We start from the raw sequence: 7348 nt of genomic DNA, 5'->3' as shown, positions 1-7348 counted from the left end.
TCAATGACTCAGTCAGTCTGTCTGTAATGCCTCAATGTACGTATAGCTGACCTGTTCTGACATCACATTGTTGACTGTCACACTCCAACCAAGACAGCCTGTTCTGGCAATCATATATGGAGATCCCTGAAGTCATCAATATTAAGCCCATATTTGGCAATGTCCATATATGGACACTCCATATATGGCCAAGACAGAATTCATTTGCAAATCAAGACTGCTGTCCAGATCAAGAAAATTGGAGAGATATCTGGCTACAAAGTCAATAACTCAAAATCGTCCATAACCCTAACCAAGAAGAAATGGATAAACCTCCAATCTATACACGTCATTTCAGAACGGTAGAGCAATTTACTTATTTGGGTATCCAAATTGTCCCTAAACTAGAGGATATTGTAAGCCACAATTACAACCCAATCACTATCAATTTCTGAAGCAATCAATAGGTGGTCAGACCTCTCAATCTCACTAATTGGTAGAATTAATATACTCAAAATGAACATACTCCCTAAGCTGCTGTACCTATTTCAGAATATCCCCTTGCCTCCTCCTGAAGGTTTCTTCCCTAAAATGGATGAATTGTTTCGAGATTTTATTTGGAATTATCGTCGCCCCAGACTTCGGCTATCCCTTCTATATTTGCCCTATGATAGGGGAGGTCTAAAATGCCCCAATATGCTGTGGTACTATTGGGCAGCACAGCTGAGAACTATAATGTTCTATTACACAGAGGAGGGGTCTCCTAGATGGAGAAACATCGAATCAGGTTCCTTAAAGATCTCGATGCCCAATTATCTTTATATATTCTAACTCAAGTAAATTAAAAAAGCTACAACCAATCCTATTGTTAAAAATCAAACCTCGGTTCGAAGTGAAGTGGTGAATTTTTATTCTATGTGTTCTAGAGCTATGACATCTGTGTTCTAGATCTATACATTCTGTGTTCTAGATCTATACTTTCTGTGTGCTTTAGTTCTATATTTTTATGAATTCTGAATGAATGAATGATTTTGTCTGGAGGGTGTTAAATTGTCATGTGAAGCAGTAAGAGCGAGATCATTTAGCGACCTACAACCGGGTCGCAACGTGGTCGGTAGTTTTCAGCGACCGGGCCGCTAAATCGAGCGACCGGGTCGCTAAATCACCGACCGCGCCGCTAAATCGACCGACCCGGTCGCTAAATCTACCGACCTGCCTGCAGTTTTAGGTCGGTAGATTTAGCGACCCGGTTGGTACATCTAGTGACCCGGTCGGAAGATTTTGCGCCCCAGTCGGTCGATTTAGCGACCCGGTCGCTCGCTTTAGCGGCGCGGTCGGTGATTTAGCGACCCGGTCGGGAGGTTGCGTCGGCAGGTTAGCCTACTGAGGTAAGGTTACTGAGGTTAGGTTTAGGGTTAGGGTTAGGGTTAGGGTTAGGGTTAGTAGCCCGGTGGTCGGTGGATAAGTGACCACCGTTCGGTGGATTTACCTACCCGGTCGGTGGATTTAGCGTCCCGGTCGTTGGATTTAGCGTCCCGGTCGGTAGATTTAGCGACCCGGTCGGTGTTTTAGCGTCCCGGTCGGTGGTTTTAGCATCCCGGTCGGTCGATTTAGCGACCCGGTCGGTGGTTTTAGCGTCCCAGTCGGTGGTTTTAGCGTCCCGGTCGGTGGTTTTAGCGTCCCGGTCGGTGGTTTTAGCGTCCTGGTCGGTCGATTTAGCGACCTGGTCGCTGAAAACTACCGACCACGTTGCGACCCGGTTGTAGGTCGCTAAATGATCTCGCCCTCTCTCATGTGAAGCTTGACCAATCCTCAATTGCGCATGCACGGGACATGTACGCGACAGACAAAGCCACTCCTTGGGAATCTATGGGAATCCTCAAAAAAAACATGTACGGGACAGACAAAGCTACTCCTTGGAAGCGTCTTTCACCGCTTCAAAAACATGATTAAGGTTTGGCAAGATGTTAGGAAATATTTGTGCGATACCATCCCCATTTCTCGCTTCAGCTCGATTTGGGGGAATGAGGCATTTGCCCCGGGTGGGGCGGATGGAGGTTTTAAGCTTTGGGCTGGAAAAGGAATCAAACAACTAAAAGATGTTTTTGGTCAAAATAAGACTCTGCTTTCATTTGAAGAGCTCAAGGCTAAATTTAACGTTCCTAGCACACACAAATTTGTCCAGCTCAGGGACTTCATAAAGGTTAAACAAGCACAATCTCTGACGATCCCTCCTCTGTCAATAATAGAAAGAGCTCTCATCAGGAATCCCTTTGAAAGGGGCATCATATCTGGGTTTTATACTCTCCTGGTTGACTTCTCGCCTGAAACATCTGAATCTAGATTTAATGCCTGGAACTCTGATTTACAAGGGGAACTAACAATGGATGAATTTAACACAGCCTGTGAGGAGGCCCAGGCACAGATTAGTAATACCCGTTTAAAATTGCTGCAATATAATTGGCTGATGAGGGTGTACATCACGCCAGAAAAAATAAACAAATTTAATTCCAATATCCCAGACACTGTTTGTGGGCATGTCCAAGAATAAAGGAGTTTTGGGAGGAGGGTTAGAAAGGAGTTACAACAGATACTGTACCTTAGAGGAGTTGTGTGGAAAAAAAAAAAAAGTTCCCCCTCTTCTGTGTTGCCTAGAACTGGAGGATTGATTTTTGGGTTTGTATTGCAAATTACAATTTGATGACATCACACATTGTACTTTACAATGCAAACCCCAAAATCAATCCTCCAGTTCTAGGCAACACAGAAGAGGGGGAACTTTTTCTTTATTTCCACACAACTCCTCTAAGGTATATTAAATGACATAGTTCAATATTGAAAATGGGTGGTCTTCCCCTTTAAGGCTCTGTTCCATCCTGGTTAAACAGAGTCAGGGTACTGCTAATGTCAAGCCAAGTTAAGTCAAGTCAAGTCAATTTTATTTCTAGAGCACATTTAAAAAACACAAGGGTCGACCAAAGTGCTGCAAAATACAATGTCAATGTAGGCCATTGGAAAGGCTCTATTACACTAATGAAAATGTAATCTAGGTAATTCTTTGATTTGGCTAGGACCTTCTTTTTTCACTTTCCAAGATATTTGCAATGATTGACCTGTTTATGAAGAAGCCCATGTAGGCAATAAGATACAGAGAGAATATGTGCAGCTTCAAATGGATGGAGCTTGGTTTCCCTCAACCAGGTTTGCTAAATAATAGTTAGTATTTCTACTGTAGGCCTACACGTTTCTCTGCCCTATAGTTGAAGTTGCATACAATTTAACATTTTATCAATTTGGGGCATTTCATACATTTCAGGGACTTCTACTCAAGGTAATTTGTTAAAAAATGTCAACCCTTGATAAGTGAATTGAAAATAAAATTAATCAGTGTGACATTGTACTTTGTATTAGGACAGTTTTGTTTACCACTCATTTGGGACACCATATATACATTTAGTGATATAACTCCATGAGTATACAAGCTACGTTTACACAATTGGTACTGTTGAATTCAGTAGAGCCCAGGGCTCCAGACTAACTTTTTTCACCTACGTCCCGGGACCGTCCCAAAATACAAATTGAACCGTCCCCAAATTAATGTAATCCGTCCCAAAAAATAATTAAAAAAATAATAAATTATTGCAGGTCTATTAGTATCCTCACAACATAATCAGAATGGGGTAGTGTGTATGTATGTATGTGCATCTGCAACTCCACGTTCAGCAGTTGTTCAATTGTCTAAAAAACATAATACAAAAATCAATAATGCATATCCCTTGCTGACCATCAACTTTTCCACCTTCAAATGTGTCTCTACTTTTCATAATCACAGAAAGTTTAATATTTTTTACCAAATTTTGGCCTGTAGGCGGCGCAGGGCATGCAGGCTGGGCCACCAAACAGTATAGGCAGTGCAGGGCCACACTGGCCCACCACACAGTAGGAGGGCCAGGCTGGGCCACCAAACAGTATAGGCAGTGCAGGGCCACACTGGGCCACCACACAGTAGGGGCACACACACACACACACACACACACACACGCACGCACGCACGCACGCACACACACACACACACACACACACACACACACACACACACACAGATCTATCTAGAACACAGAACATGTACAGTGTAGTACAGTAATGTAGAGTAGTGTACAGTAATGTACAGTACAGTACAGTAAGGTACAGTAATGTTGGAAATTGGGAAATTGGGAAAAATTGGGAAAATGTTTTTCCCAATATTTTTATTTTAATTTTTTTTCTCTCAATTTTTTTTTCTCCAATTTTTTTTTTTCTCAAAACATTTTTTTTCTCAAAAAATTTTTTTTCTCAAAAAAATTTTTTTCAACATTTTTTTTTCTCAAAAACATTTTTTTCTCTAAATTTTTTTTTCTCAAAAAAATTTTTTTCTCACAATTTTTTTTTTCTCAACATACTATTTTTTCTCAAAAAACTATTTTTTCTCAAAAAACTATTTTTTCTCAAAAAAAACATATTTGGCCATTACACACACCACACTGCCGCAACATGGCGGTGAGGGCCGCGCAGCGGCCTGAACTCGGGCCGCAAACTTCTAGTTACTATTATAATAATATCTATTATTATTGTTACTGTTGTTATTATATTGTTGTTGTTGTTGCTGGTGAAATTGGCTTGACAATCCTTTCTATTTTTATACTGTCATTTGTGGCTTCTAAAAATCTTACCTCAGCCAGTTTGCTGGTGTGATTGTCATATACGGTAAACTAAAGAACCAATCATGCACGACTGTTGGAGGAATTACGGTAAAACTGGGTTTTTACTTTGTCCGTACGAACGTGTTGCGCGTTAATCTACAAGCCTACAACTAGACGCATCCTCAGGGCTTTGAGGGCTTTTAGATCGTCTATATGCTCACCGCACCACACAACACCGTCGTACTGAAAGAAGTATAACCAGTGCCATGCTTCATCGAGTGAGACGCGTGCAGTCTGCTCTGTGCTTCGCAGCAATCGGTTCAGATGAACTGTAGCCGAAATGGAGTTATTTATTATGAGCGGACGCGGACCGGTTGTTTTTGAGAGTTAAATAAGAGACGATTACCCGAATTTGTTAAGAATACTATGCCTATAACTCTAACCCTAACCTCAGTAACCCTAACTAAATTCGGATTAATGAACCTTCGGACTAATGAACCTTCGGACTTATGAGCAGTCCCCTGAAATGAACGCCAGCTTGCACGGCTGGTTGTGATGAAGTTGATTAGACGAACATAACGTCTTGTATTTGGGAATATAGGCTATAGGTTTATAGAGATGACAAAAGTTAAACAAACCGTTGATTTAATTACAATGTGTCCTACTCCTATATTCAAACAACTGCTCGTGCTGCTCACTAAACGTAGGCTATGTGTCTGCTTGGTGCGTTGACATCGCGTTCCGTTTTACATTTTCATTAATAATCACAATCCAAATCATATAACGTTACTCTTTATGTGGCGAAGCAGGGGGGCGGGGATGCTAAGATTTATCTCTCAGCCACAGCTTGTAGATCGGCTATTTTCCACTAGTTGTAACCCAGATTGACAGTCTGTTCTCTGTCTCATTCTTCTGGTTAATCTCTTCAAATAGCGCAGCATTTTAGCAACTAAGTTCTACCTGAAAAGGATGATCAGCTCTACCTGTGGTAACTTCTTAAACATTCTGTTTACATCATATTCATTTTCTGTGAGTCTCATGCTGCGAGTTTGCACACTGGTTTGAGCAGTGACATTGATATGCGCCGTTGGCTCAAAAAAATCCTCTACGTCCCGTCTGCGTCCAAGGGGAGATTAATTTGCGTCCCAAATATATATTTTTACGTCCCCGGGACTTCGGGAGTCCCTTAGTCTCGAGCCCACTAGAGCCACACCTTTCCAACTAGCCATCATGTGTGTTGATATGGCAATCCATGTCAGAGTCACTAGAAAGTAAAGAAAGTGTTCTACATAGATTTACATTTCCGCCTATTGTAGTTATGTGTTCAAATGCCTATATCTCCCATTTCAATTCAGATATTGACATTTGGTCTTTTCTAGGATGTAGAGGGATGTCCTGGCTTCACGTATGGCAAGTTTTAAACCTCTCAGAGCTTCCATTGTGAATCTACAGGAGTTTATATGCCTCAACCCCCAGACGGACAGGCCTTATTTTTAGTTTGGGGTGTTTAACTTAATATATCAATTTCACCACTTTTGCAAAAAAATATTTTTATACAAGAATCCATTTCATCTATGGGAGGCCTTAGAGATGAGGAAAAACAATCTTGTTTTTGGTTCTACCTCCGGTAGGGGTATCTCGAAAACTAAAGCACTTTTTAACAATTTGTCACAGGCCTATGACACTTTCACATTAGTAGAACATTGACTGAACTTACGAACAATAGTGTTTGCTTGAGCATACAACTTTGGACACTGTCTGTAGATATCATCATCATCATCATCATCATCATCATCATCAGTAGTCATTTGATCATTAATAAAGTGACCAAGATATTTGAATTTATTCCAGACCTCAAGACTTTTGTCTGATAATTTGAACACAGGAAAATGAAGAAGCCTGTCTTCTTTAGTTCTACAAAGGCCATCATGGCCTTGACAACTTCGGACACCCAAACAAGGACATGTACCTTTGCCCTGTCTACCTTCCAATATGCATACTGAAGGAATAGCCTGATGTATACGGTAATATTCCATGCAATATCGGGCTTTCAACTCTGTGGGGGGAAAAAACTACAGTGAATGATGACAGACAATGAGTGTCATTTATCACTTGTTTATGTGTTTTTACCAAAGGTGACTCATTGAGGTGTTATGGAATGAGCCTGGAGCTAACTCAGCTAAGGTGCCTGTGTGTTCAGATGTACTGTGTCAGATTAATGTTGTTGAGGTTTGTGTATGCTCTCACGCAATGCAGACACAATCAAAACACATTCCGGTTTCAGGGGTGATAAAGCTGTAAATGTCTCTGCAATCAGGCTCATGACATGCCATTGGGGGGGGGGGGGGGGGGGGGGGGGGGGGGGGGGGGGCGCAAGCCGAGCAACTTGCAGGTGAGGCCACGATGCCATACAGTATCGTAGGCAGCCGCCAGGTCGACAAGGATGGCTCCAGCCTTCTTTGCCAAAAAGCTGTAATTTTTAGATATAGATATAATGTGACTGCTGCTTTGGCACATGAAATGCCTTAACAGTCTAAATCGTTCAATACATCGATGTTCAATACATCGATGTTCCTTTGATATCCATGTTTGTTTAGAATGTGATCAGTTTAGTTGAGCAAATTCATATAGGACCGCTCATATACCAAGCACTGTATTGTTCACCATTCTATTTAATATCTTGTCTTTAT

This window comes from Nannobrachium achirus (genome assembly GCF_963921795.1).
Source record: "Nannobrachium achirus genome assembly, chromosome: 20".
NCBI lineage: Eukaryota > Metazoa > Chordata > Actinopteri > Myctophiformes > Myctophidae > Nannobrachium > Nannobrachium achirus.
Note: the sequence above shows the minus strand (reverse complement) of the source record.